This window comes from Mesocricetus auratus, unplaced genomic scaffold (genome assembly GCF_017639785.1).
Source record: "Mesocricetus auratus isolate SY011 unplaced genomic scaffold, BCM_Maur_2.0 Super-Scaffold_100010, whole genome shotgun sequence".
NCBI classification, from domain to species: domain Eukaryota; kingdom Metazoa; phylum Chordata; class Mammalia; order Rodentia; family Cricetidae; genus Mesocricetus; species Mesocricetus auratus.
In genome coordinates, this window is record NW_024429194.1 from 59,297,038 (window position 1) to 59,310,806 (window position 13,769).

The following is a 13,769-nucleotide window of genomic DNA, read 5'->3' on the forward strand; positions in this document are numbered from 1 at the left end:
GACCCTGTCTCAAGGGAATAAGGTCAAGAGCAGCTGAAGACACCACCCAAGGGTGCACACATCCCTCCCCGCCACACACAAGAAAAGCCTGCCGCCTATAGACTAACACTAGCCGGGCTCTTTGAAGGTCCGGTTCAGTTAAAGAGCAGAGGGGTTGGGAAACCCTGCCAGGTCTAGCTCAGCTTTAAGTGAATCAGGCGTTTTTAGTTTTTGTTCTGTGTAAATTAGCTTAGATAACTTTGACCTGCAAATACTGTAGCTCAAATCTGTCATTTACTGTAACAAATGGCATCAGAGTGTGAATATAGTTAAACTGATAAACAATTATTTTAAGGTATAAATTCACTGTATCTAGATGGTGTATGTATTTACATACATTTCAGCTAAATAATTGTGATCAAATGCAAGGTTCTGCCTTGAGACTTAATTCTTGTGTTATTTGCTTGCCCTCAGCTTGAAGGTTCAGCCAGCCTATGTTGCTATCCCTCTAAGATATTGCTAGGCTTTTCCCTGAGTGGCCAGTGTCAGTCTTTGATGGGCTCCAGGAAAAAAGAGAAAGAAAATTGTGGTTACATTACTAGGGCAGAAGAAGAAAATGGATAAGAATGGTCTCTAGCCTCCATCATAAAGGAACTCCAGACACACACATACACAACAATTTCTTTGTATCAAGTTGGAAGATGTGTGTGTATGTGTGTGTGTGTGTGTGTGTGTGTATGGATAGGTGTGCCCATGAGTGCATATAAGTAACAAAAGTCTGTGTCACATGTCACCTCTGCTACTCTCCACCTTCTATTTTGACACAGGGTCTTTCACTGTATCTGGGGCTGGAGGTATTGGCTAGATTGACTTGTCAGCAAGCCCCAGGGCTCCTCCTATCATCAGCCCCCAGCACTGAGGGTACAGGCACACTGCCACACCTTGATTTTTACATGGTGCTCAGGATCCTAACTCAGGTTTCATGTTTGCACAGTAAGCACTTTACTCATTAGTTACTATTTCCAATGTGTGTTACCAGCCCTGGCTCAAGACCACACTGGACCATTTTTATTAAGAGTTATTCACATGTGAGAGTTATTCACACATAGCCTGGTCTAAGAATGAAGTTGACACTGTGTGAGATTCAGAGACCCTTACCCCCTCTCCAGAGTCTATTCAAGCTGGCAAGAACTGGCCCAGGTTAGATCCGGTAGGAACAGCCAAGAAAGAGTTTGTCTTAGGACTTGTGCCAGTGCCTGGGAGAAAGTCCCAGGGCTCCCCAGGGCTTAGCACAGCCAATCTTCTTGGCACACCCCTCTTCTTTTTCTGCCTTCCTTACATCCAGAAGCCCAGTTCCAAGGCAGTCTTGACTGAAGGAGCCTAACTTCTGTTGGTTGGTTTTGGTCAATATGATGAATGGAAAAGACCCAAATAACAGTGGAGAATATGGTGCCGTCTGCTGCTGAGGCTGGAGGATAGTCAGCATAAAATGGTCTCCAGTTGTGAACTTTTCTTACTTGCACCAAGATTCAGATTTGGAGGAGAGACCCAGATCCCTTCTGTGAGTAGGTGATAGACACACTTTGTTCAGTTCTAGATCAGGGTTTTGTGATGCAAAGCTTACAATTCAGAAGGAGAAATGGTGGTGATCCTTTAAATACATTTATTTCTTTTTAATTACATGGATGTTTTGCCTGCATGGACGCCTGTGCATCACAAGTATGCCTGATGCCTAGAAGAGGATGCCAGGTCCCCTAAGACTGGAGTTCCTGACAGTTGTGAGCTGCCATAGAACCCAAGTCTCTGGAACAGCAGCCTGTGCTCTCAGCTGCTGAGCCTTCTCTCCCGTCCAAGACACCTAAGAATGCTTCTCAACGAAGAACTGGCTGTGAGTGTGATGCGATCCATCCTTTCCTCCTGCAAACTTTAACACTCTCCCAGTCCTCCCTATTGACCCTATGCCCAAAGGGGCTTCAAATCCCAATACCAGCCTTAATCACACGGCTGTGAGGGACTTGTCTGACATGTTCACAAGATCAAAGACCAAAACATCACTTTACCCGATACTTCATAAGGGTGCGGTGCGTGTGCATGTGCGCACACATACGAGTGCTCACATTATGAGACATTAATAACACCAAACAAATATTAAAATGATCATTTTTGCCAAATATTACCTAGATGTCTCATTGTGTTACGTGGTTTGTATTTTTCTTGTGGCATGTGTGCTTTTTAATATGATTCAGTTTCCATTATCTCACTGCCTAAAGTGGTGAAAAACAATTTGTCTGATGTTACCAAAATAATCGAGTCTCTCCTTGGAATTCTGTTCTGTCTGTGCCCTGTGCCAGGACAGGGTGAGTCTCACTGTGGCCATTGGTTAAGAAAACAGTTTTCATTCTATTAAAGATTTCTCCTCAGAAATCAAATCACCTGCCAAATATTTAATAAATTGGCATTTGAATTTCAGGTAATTCAGTATAAGAAACTGCTTGCATATCCAGAAACATTTTATGGCTTAGGATTTGTCACTTAGTTGCTAACCTCTGATAGAAAATGAGTTCTTTAACAGAGATAGTAGTTACTAGTCAACACTATACTTTCAGGGACCATTTCTACAGTTTCTTACTAATGATAGTTACTAGTCACTGAGCATCTATAAGTTAGGAACCACAGTAGCCTTCTACATGCTATCTCATCTAACCCTTTGATAATAACCCTGTGAAGTATGTATCGTTTTGTTTCAAATAGGAGAGAATGGGAAATACAAGGCAATTTCTGATTTGAGGCTGAACTTTAAATTTCAATCCAGGCATGAGTCCAAAGCTGAAGAACCAGCCTGTCTCCATCTTGGGCTTAAAAGCCATCAGTAAAGGCAGACTAAGTTCACTCCTGTTTATGATTAAACCTCTGTTTCTCAAGGATTAGACTATGTCCCGAGTGTAACCTTAACTACCAATGGTTCTGTACTGCCTCCTCCAGGAATGGCAATTGTGCCTTAGTTTCAAAAAGTTGTTTACAACCACTTTGTAACCCTACCTTTGTTTCAAAAGTTTATATGACCACCTATGACTACCTTGTTATGACTACCTGTTATTATGACTACCTTGCTACTCCCACCTTGCGACTATGTCGTTGATTCAGGAGGGACTAACTTGCCATGGTTGTGTTCTGTTCCTAAAACCCTGACTATTTTGCCCATCAAATCCCCTATTTGAGAACCCCTTACCCCTGAGCTATAAAAGACTTGTCTTCCTCACATTCAATGCAGATCTCTCAAACCCTTCCTTAGGGAGAGAAAGCCCATATACAAGAATGAAAAAAAAGTTTGCTTAAATTAATTTGGCCATGGTGATTTGGGTTGGTGATCTTTCTCCTCCCATCTTTGGAATTAACAATGCTTCTTTTGTTGCTTTCCAATGCCTCAGCCACCCTCTCAGTGGCCTGTTAAATCTGGCCTTGGGTCTAAGCAACAGTCTCTCCCATCTAGCTCCTAAGTCCCTCCACTCACATGGGCAATATCTCCTGGCCAAGTTACTAGGATTTGAGAAGATGGTCTGCTCCCAAAGCTATTGAATCGTTAGTGGCTGGGCACTTGGTTTGAACAGTTCCATGAAGCACTCTAAGCCAGGTGCAGTGACACATGCCTACAAACCCAGGACTTGGGAGGCTGAGGGAGAAGGATAGGAGCAAGTCCAATCCCAGGACTTGGGAGGCTGAGGGAGAAGGATAGGAGCAAGTCCAATCTTGGCTCCATATTGAAGCCCTGTTTTAACAAAACAAGACAGGATAGAACAGAACAGAAAGTATCTGGTAGCTTTCTGTTGCTCCTGTATTTCTGAGCAAGGCTGTAGTCTATGGGTCTTGTATTTGGAATTATATCAGCAGTGATGTGGAGCCAGCCTCTGACCTACAAGACAGTTATGAGATGACTAAAGAATAGCTGTAAAGAAAATAATGGTCAAATGTCTAACAGGGATAAAAACAATCATGCATGGTCAGTGAGAAGTGAGAAAGCTCTGATCAGACCATGGAACAAATATCTCAGTTGTTAAAGAAGGGAAGAAGTGTATATAGCCTGTGCTAAAGAGCAGGGGACAGGCAAGGTATGAACCACATCTACATAAGAAGAAAACTAATCTAAGTTACAAAGCCATGAGCACCATAGTAGGTGACTTAAGACAATAACAGACATTCCCAGAAAGACCCTATATTACAAAAACAATGTAATAAAAAGTTGTTCTTGACTGAATGGATTCACAGTTAATAGGGCAGTGCTGGGCATGAGTACATGGTTAGTAGCCCAAACCAATCATGCTGTGGAGATCCTACCCAAAGCGCACTGGCCTGGGAGAAAATGCATGGGGCTGCTTCTCCTTGTAAATGGAGTTCTTAACTGGTCAAGATAGTAAGAACCTGGAGTCAGATAGAGGAAAATGCTGAGAAATCAGAGAGAAGGAGCAAGCCACCACCACACCTCACCTCCTTAGAGTCTCAGCAGACCAGAGAGCAAGTTCCTATTTCTCCCTGCTTATATCCTGTTTCTGCCAAGCATCTGTCTGAAGAAAAGACTCAGGTGGTAGCTCACACCTGTAATCCCAGAGACAGGGATCTCTGGGCTTGCTGGCCAACCAACCAGTCTTGCAAAATTGTGAGCTCCACATTCATTGAGAGACCCTGTCCCAAAAATATAAGGTGGAGGAGAATGTTTAAAACAAGAAGATACCTAATGTGAACTCTAGCCTCCATATGCACGAGGACACGTGTGTATCCACACATTTTCACAGATACACATACACCACACATACACACTAATTAAAATAAAAACCTGGTTATAGTGAACACTATTTGTATTTCTAATCAGAATAAATTAAATGTGTTTTCTTGGACTGCCTCTGAAAGGCCAGGCCATGTTAAGAAGGGTTTGGGAGGGAGAAAGCCGCTGCTGCTGCTTCCCCTCCTCTGTTTATCTCCTTATCTGGTTTTCCTGACCTTCTGTAAAATATCTTAGGTAGTATAAAACTTCTGCTGTTTTTTTCCTTTTAAATTTTAAGTTTTGCAGCATTCTTATTGGAACAATTGCTGTATGAGGTGTCATATGTGTGATCTTGTGCTAAACAAGGTGACACATTGCTTCAACTCTGTGGCCTGGCTCCCCGGAAGTTCCTTTAAGGACCCGAGTCTTATGAACTCCCTAAAACCTTTCCAGTTTTGAACTAAATCACCATCTCAATTTAGGGACCAGCCTCCAAATTAAGGACAGCTACTGATAAGCATGGATATTTAGATTAAAATTTCGTCCCTAGAAGATGGCTGAATTCCAAAGAGAGTTCAGTTACCAGCAAATTTCGGCTTTATCTGATGTGGAACCACTGTGCTTTTGTGAACCAGGAATTCAATTTAGTTTCTTATCAACATATTAGGTTCCCAACCAGCCTGACCTCTGATTTGAGACGGCCACCAGACATCTAATTTAAGTAAAGCAATCAGGAAGCAGTGACTCTAATGAGTTCACTGGGACATCACCACTACGACCTCACCACCCTCCTGCCACGATGGACAGAGGAACCAGATTGCTCTTTTATAAAATACACATGGATCTGTCTTAGTCATTATTAATTACATTTTCTAAGAGAAAAATTAAGCCCGTCAGTCTTCCTATTTAGGCATTCTGGCTGACAGCAGATAAAGAAGGGAGAGAGAAGGGACAGAAATGGGTGGAAATATCACTAGCATCAGACACACACATATGTGCATACATGCACGAACTCTGGAGAACAGGGCCTTAGTATGTCTTTGTTCAGTTCTAAAGCTCTTAGCAGTGCACAGTTATGAAGAAAAAGTCACGAAATGTGATTCCAATAAATTACCCAGCCAGGGTTCAGTTTTGTAGGACTGCAAGGCCTGAATGATTGTACTCACCCCCAAGCTCATGTGTTGAAATTATCCTACTGTGTAGGGCATTAGGAGGAAAGGACTTCGCAGGGTAAATTAGGTCATGAGAATAAAACCTCCATGATATAATTAATAGCTATGATGGTTATGTTGTTAACTTGACAGACCTCTATGTGACTAGAGTTCCTAATTGGTCTACTTAATAAAAACCCAGAGTCAGACACTGAGGGAAATGCCGAGAGAACGGGAGCAAGGGACAGCACACAAGAGAGCGAGCTCCTGTTTCTCCCTGCTTATATCCTGTTTCTGCCCAGCCACCTCACTTCCTGTCTGTCTGCACAGACCTCCAGACCTCTGTGATTAGCTAGTGGCAACTCCACCCTCTGACCTTCAGACAGGCTTTATTTGTATAAGCAAGATATCACCACACCTCTGGGCATATCTATCTGTAAGGGATTATCTAGACTAAGGCTAGTTTCTGAGGGTCTATAAATGGTTGTCTTTATTATGTTGAGGTGGGAAGAATTCCCACTATGGATGGTGCCATTCCCTAGGCATGAGATCCTGGACTGTACAAATGGTGAAAGCAAGCTAGCATCATTGACGGGTTTGTTACTCTCTTATGACTGCTTGTGATGTGACCAGCTACTTCAAGCTCCTGCCACACATGACTTCCATGCCGTGGTGGAATGTAACCTGCAACCATGAGATGAATAAAGCCTTTCTCTTCTGAGTTGGCTTTGATGGGGTCTTTTATCCAAGGCACAGAGAAAGAAGCTGAGACAGAAAGAAACTGGTGGTGAGAGTGGGTTGCTGCTGTGACACGCGTATTTTAGGTCTTTGTGACTCATTTGTGGAGGAATGTAAAGGGGTCTGGGATAGAAAGCCACTGAATATTGTAAACAGGGCTCAACGGGATGCTCTCGTAGCATCTCAGAAGACAACAGTGCATAGAGAAATGTGGACAGTGGAGGTCTGTCTCATGAGGTTTCAAAGGGGGAGCCAGGACTCCATCATGAACTTGTCTGGCAGCCTGTTGGTGTGACACTGTGGCCAGGAATCTATCTTCATTCTGTGCGTGTCCCAATAAGGAAAATGAAGTTAAATTCAAAGATGATGAACTAACTTGTTGGGTGGAGGAAAGGCGTGTGGTAAAGGTTAAAGTTACAGACAAGGAGGGTGCAAAACCCAAAGAATTTACAAACATCAGTAACTGTAAGAGATCCTGGAGGAGCCTGGTGCTGGGTCTTGGGACAACAGCAAAGTGTTTATCTCGGATGCAGGCCGCACAGCAGGTGCGACAATTGGAGGTCCCACCTTAAAACAACAGAATTCATTTTGCCAGCTTTTCCCTTTGGGGGAAAAAAGACCCATTTAAAACATTTGGACATTGGTATGGACTGTGATGAGTGGCAAAAGCCTCTTTTCAGTATTTGAACAGGACATGGTCACTTGAAATATCAGACTTGGTAGTTCCTGTTTCTGGAATCAGTGTGTTTTTCTGGAGAAATGTGGTTTGTCCTGATGCGACAAAAAGACTTTGACTCGGGTTACATGTTCGGCTAATACTACTGACATTAAATCGACAGACTACATCACCACAGGAACAAATTGGTACTCTGTAAATAGTGCAACAAGCCTCTTGTTCATATTTTTTATAATGCTACATGTGTAACATCAATGATTGTACCTAATGTATCTGTGCAAGTGCACTCTCTAATGCTTTCCTAAGTAGATCTTAAAATGATTGTAAACTTTATCACTGTTTTGACCTTCAAATTGTAACTATAAATCACCCTTGTAACAAAGAAAGGCTGGTGGTAGAATGCTAAGGCCCAGATCGGGGGATGGGCAGGTGACAGAGAGGCGCTATGTCAGTGGGGGTCCTAGGAATGGTAACAGTGGCAGTAGGCATTCTGGCTTCATGCTGAGTTCAAAGTGCCTTAACCCATGGGAATCCCGATAGCCATAAAGCCTTATTACAAATGATTTTAAGGGTGGGGCTACTTCAAAGACGGGCAACCTGTGGGGAAGACCCACTCCCACCTAACAGGGGTTCAAGGTCCCCGAAAGACGGGCCAGGGAGGGTGACCCTACTTGACCTAAGACAGGAGTGCCTCATTTAAAAATAAAAAGGGGTGAATTGTGGGGACACCAGATCTTGAGCAGAAACCCACTTCCCCTCGGCCTGGGAGCAGGCATCTGTGTAATGTTTACTGAAAACAATTCAGTGCTTTAAAGCTCTTGATAGGGCTCAGATAAGGGCTTGCTCACTGAAATACCATGCCTTTCACACCCCCTACGGCTAGATGCCTCTTCCTGTTTCCCTGTGGTGTCTCCCCGATTCTGGGGCCGGAGATTAAACCACCAGCCTGGAGGAAAGAATGGTATGTAGATGAATGGCAGAAGTCCTTAAAAAGGGAAGCTCCTTTTTCTTAGGGGGACTTCTCCTGAGAGCTCTCCTAAGCGGACTGGGGTCTCCTCCTAAGCTGACTTGGGAAACATAAAGTTTTCTTAAAGCAACCGACCGGTCTCTGTGTCATCTATCCCGACCACCTCGCTACATTCTCGGATGCAGGCCGCACAGCAGGTGCGACAACCCACAACTCAGAAAGTGTCCCCACCAGAACCTGACCATGCTGCCACCCTCATAGCAGACACATCCAGAAGAGAGAGAAATCGCTTAGTTATTTAATTCATGAGTCTATGGTATCCTGTTTTTGCTGTTGTTATAGTAACCTTAACTAAGACAAAGACTTTTGTGAATACCTTATAATAGTTCCTGTCTTGTCTTCTCATCTTCAAAGACAAAAATGTATCATGACAGCCTTGATTAAGTTCAAAGCAAACTACACGATTTTAAGGTTGCCCATATTTCTTCCATAGAGCCTCATGTGGTAACAGCCTACTACAGAAGAGGAAAAAATCTGTCCTCTTTTGAGAACATCCAGCTAGTATGTTGTATCTTGGCTCAAACAAGCTAGGTCTTGGTAGTGTTGCCAGGTGGAGTCATGTTAATGGCAACCCAAGAGGAAAATGGGTGTGACCTCACAGAGTAAGTAGCAGGCCACATTCCGTACATATGTACTCTCAATGGGGAAGCACAGATAATGAAAGTGATCCCACTCAGATTTTCTACTATATCTGCTCATTGGAGGCTAACTTTCTGTGTCTCCAGTGTTCAGACCTCCACCTGAGCTGTAAATCCCAGCAAGTATTGATTAATCACTCTGCTCCCAGTGAAAGTGAGGTCAGGCCCTGATCTTCTCACCGTTATTAGAATATTTCCTGTTCCTAGAGAGATAGCCTCTCACATTCAAACCCCTCACCTATGTTGTAAGGGTTTGAGAGAGTGTACAACTTATCCATGACTTGGTATCTGTTGTCTTTTCTTGTCAGCTGTAACAGAACAGAAGTAGCAACAGGGACATTTTTTTTCCTGATATATATTTTGCTTTAGCATAGTATTCTTCCTTCCTTCCTTCCTTCCTTCCTTCCTTCCTTCCTTCCTCATTTCCCTTTCTTTCTTCTTTCTCTTTCTTTCTTTCTTTCTTTCTTTCTTCCTTCCTTCCTTCCTCATTTCCCTTTCTTTCTTCTTTCTCTTTCTTCCTTTCTTCCTTCCTTCCTTCCTCATTTCCCTTTCTTTCTTCTCTTTCTTCCTTCCTTCCTTCCTTCCTTCCTTCCTTCCTCATTTCCCTTTCTTTCTTTCTTCCTTTCTTCCTTCCTTCCTCATTTCCCTTTCTTCTTTCTCTTCCTTCCTTCCTTCCTTCCTTCCTTCCTTCCTTCCTTCCTTCCTTCCTTCCTTCCTTTCTCTTTCCTCTTTGACAGTGTCACATCGCAGGCTGGTCTCAGACTCTCTGTGTAACTGAGGCTGGCCTTGAAGTTCTGATCATCCTTCCTCTACCTCCAGAGTGCTTGGATGATAGACAGGCACTACTGTGTGCACTGTGCAGTGCAGGACATAGAGTCTGGGGCTTAGGTATGCTAGGCAAGCACCCGACCAGCTGAGCCACACCCCAGGCTATATTATCTCTGTTCCTCCCTCCCACTGTATGTTTTGAGTGAACAAGTGTGTGGGTAGGACACCACATGTTCTGCTCTATCATGCTCTGCCTTAGTCCCTTGAAACAGGGTCATTCAGGACACCTAAAGCTGGGCTGGAGGTCAGCAAGATAGCAATCCTGTCTCTGTTTTCAACAGCACTGGGGTCCAGACATTTGGCAACCCTGTCTCTGTTCTCCACAGTACTGGGGTCCAGACATTCATGTGACCCTGCTGGGCCATTCCAGGATTTGAATGCAAGTCCTCGTGATTGCACCATAAGCACATTTACCCACTGAACTGTCTCTCTCCAGTCCATTTTTTTGTTTTAAAATTAAATTAAGGAAGATTCTTACTCATCATTTTCAGAGTTTTATATATATATATATATGAGCAATTTATTTTTAAAGTTCTTTCCCCCTATCTGTTAAGATGATCAAACCATTTCATTTAATCACTTTGATCTGCTTTGTGATTTTTGAACATTAAATTACTTTATGTTCATTTTTAGAATAAAAACTTGGTTACAACTGGTTGATTTGGTTTGTACATATACTTTCATGGTACCTTTCAATTACATTTATGAATGGTATCTATTGGACTATAATTTTAAATCAGTTCTCCTGTATTTGATTACATCTCTAGGAACTTCTGTAAAATGATTTAGATTGTGTGTGGTCTTATATGTCTTGTTTAAGATAATATAATCAGTGGTCTGATTCTTACAAGATGAAGCTAACTTGCTACTCTACCTCTCTGACATGGATGGACAGCAAATGTCTCTTAGAGGACACTGAAAGATGATCCCAAAGCCACAACCAAACTGACAACTGAGTTTCCATATTTCTCCCTCTGGTCTGTGCTCAGCCTCATTCCCAAAGCAGAAATGGGTCTGGAAAGCAGGCAGAGAACCCATGTTTGTTTGTTCCTTGTGAGGCCACTATAAAGAAAAAATCCTTCAAATTCATCTTCCTTGGGTATTTAGAGAGTGCTGGAGTATGTATTCGTTCAGTCCATACTTTGCAAAAACAATGGATCCCCTCTTATTTTCTGGCACCCCCTGTGGTTTCCATGCCTACCACGCTGGCTTGCTTGTCCCCACTGAGGCCACCAGTGTTTTCTGTGTCACCTGGCACGTCTTAGCCTGTCACTCCCAGTCTGTGCTTTATTCCTTGTTTCTTCTTCAACGGCTCCCCCTTAGCTCACATGAACGTGGAGGCTTCTGGCCTGCTTCTTACGCCGCCTTGATGCCTTGATGTGGCCTCTCTCATGCTAATAACACCAGGTCATGTCTTTTTAAATTCATATTTTTTTCAGATTCTCATGTAAGCTTATCTGTTTATATTGCTTTCAGATCACCTTTTATGTTAACAACTACCAAACTCATCTTTTTTTTTTTTTTAAAGACAAATTCTCACTATGACCGGCTTTTCATCACAGGCTCAAATTTCCACCTTCGTCTCCTAAGGATTTGGGGTTACAGGCAAATCCCACCATACTCACCAAAAACAAAACAAAACAAAACAAAACAAAAAACTAGAGCTTTTTGGTGATTATATGCAGGCCTTCTCCTATTTCTGATTTCTCCAGTGGCAAAAGTGAGAAACCCAAGAGTCACTTTTGGATTTCCCTACTTTCATGAGTTCCTCCCATTATGTGGCTCACTATTTGTCACCAGGACTACCTCTCAAGTCTCAGTTCATACAGCCAACTCCTCACACTGGCTCTACCCCAAAGCCTTCACATCTTTAATTCCTCCCCATTTCCTACTGTTGCACTTGGCTGTTCTCTTCATACCTTTCATGTCCTGACTCAAACACCACCTTGGAAAAGACCTTCAAATAAAAACTTTACAAAATAGTACATATAAATGTCCAATAAATAAGAGAAAAGGTGCTCACACCAGAAGTGCAAACAAATCCCACTATATCACCAAGTTATAGCACCAAATATCAGAGTGAAGAAACACTGGCATGTCATGTGAGGCAAATGGGAGGAAACCTTGGAAATGCCAAAACTTTACTTTGGTCAATGTTTGATATTAAACTAAACAGTGCTAAACACAAATATATGGTATTATTGGCCATCCCTAGGTGTATAGATTGAGTATGAATGAAATGCATGGAAACATGGTGATTTTGATTTCATTCTTTTACTTTTGGGGATGTTTGCTGCCGATATATGATGAGAGAGCGCACATCTAAACAGGAAATTCATTTGTACCTACATCCTGTAAGGAATTTTATACAATACTCTCCATATTGATCATGGCTTGTCATATAAGGGCAGATATGGAATTTTCAACTTACAGTATGTCAACAAGTTTTGTAGTGGGGTCATTTTTGAGTTTTTCAATTAAGTCTGTTCAGAATGTATAGTCAATAAAGTTTAATGCACATTTTCACAAAGAGCAGAATATTTACAGCACCAGTGTGTGCAAGAGTCTTACACCTGGAAATTCTCACGCACAAGCCTAAGGAGCACAGCTTGCAAATACTGTACCCTCATGAGGGTAAGGGTTTTTTAAATTAATTTTTTGTCTAAGCAAAAGTCATTTCATGTTTTAGACTCTAAATTTTCCCAGAAAGAACCAATAACAACTTCTTGGAGATATGTAATTATTTGTATTTTAAAATCTCTAAGTACTCTAGGTATAATACTGTATAGCCGTTAGGAGGCTAAGATGGGAGTATTGAAAATTCAGAGGCTCTAAGAGTGTCAGGTCAGGTTGGGTATATAATGAGACACTGTCTTAAAATAATTAATAATATTGACTCTTCAACTGTTGTTGAAAATTCTTGCTAGAGTTTATGGCTAAAAAGTTATTTTACTTAACTATCAATATTATAAGATGACATAAATTAGAACTTTTAGTGTAAATGTGTATATTGCCTCTAGATAAGTCTATTTTCCTATTGAATTGTAGAACTAAGTGTCTCAAATGGATATGTATTTTAAAATAAATGAGTTAAGAGTGAATTCCCTACAAGTCAGCAAGTAACATATTCCATAGTACAACAGAAAACAACTTGACACATCACTACCAGCCTCCCTGGGGAAGACAGAGCAGACCCAGGTTCTGTGTCTACATCCGCTCCATCCATGCTTTCTCCTAAAGGACCTAACAGCTGCATCACAATTGGTCACAATGCAGAGATCAATAGGCCCTGGGGAGCCCAGCCTCAGCAAATACATCTATAACACATCTCCTGCATGTAAGCTTCCAGGAAAACACGGAAGAGGAGAAGGGAAGATGGGAAGAGCCAGAGGACCAGAAAGTCTGCTGTAAAATTGTCTCCTAGAAATAGCTGCCTAAACAAGACCTGAACAATTCCGATATCAATAGTCATGCTAAAGGGGATTGGAGAAAATCTCATGGGGTCTACCTGTAGACAAAAAGCTATAGACAACTAATGACTGCTGAAGAAAGGAAAATTAGCCTCTACTAGGGATGAGCCCTTTAGAGTTATCCAACACAAAGTGTTCAGCCCTGAGACAATGTACATATGAACAACAAAAGTGGACTCAGCAGGTGGCATCGTATGAAAAGAGGCCACCAGCCTCAGAGGGTTTGAGAGAGGCATGGGGAAGTTGAAGGTAAGAAAGGAAAGGGGGAAGTGATAGGACTGTATTTTAATTAACATATATTAAAATATTTGACAGAAGATTTAAGTAGCTGCAATGCTAATCCTAAAAAGTAGCAGCACAAAAAGTTATATAATCCCAAAATGCAAGAATATGTAGAATGTAATGTTATTACTGAGTTTATGTAGATAGTTATTTTAATCTTGAAAATTCTTTCTGGAAAATCATGCAGAAATGAGTCATTCAGTTATTGGCGAAGACCTGATGCT

At 42.0% G+C, this 13,769-nt stretch overlaps 1 protein-coding gene across 2 annotated transcripts in view; it reads right to left on the reverse strand.

The window, feature by feature from the left end:
• Positions 1–13,769, reverse strand: part of CUNH2orf88 (chromosome unknown C2orf88 homolog) — a 40,796-nt gene that overhangs the window by 19,169 nt on the left and 7,858 nt on the right. Inside the window, exon 1 of one of the 2 annotated variants that reach the window (XM_040753670.1) lies at positions 8,644–8,910. The exons of the other annotated variant lie outside the window; for it this stretch is intronic. The gene's annotated coding sequence lies outside the window, so the exon portion shown is untranslated. Of the gene's footprint in view, positions 1–8,643; positions 8,911–13,769 lie in introns of those variants that run through there. 2 annotated transcript variants of the gene reach the window in all.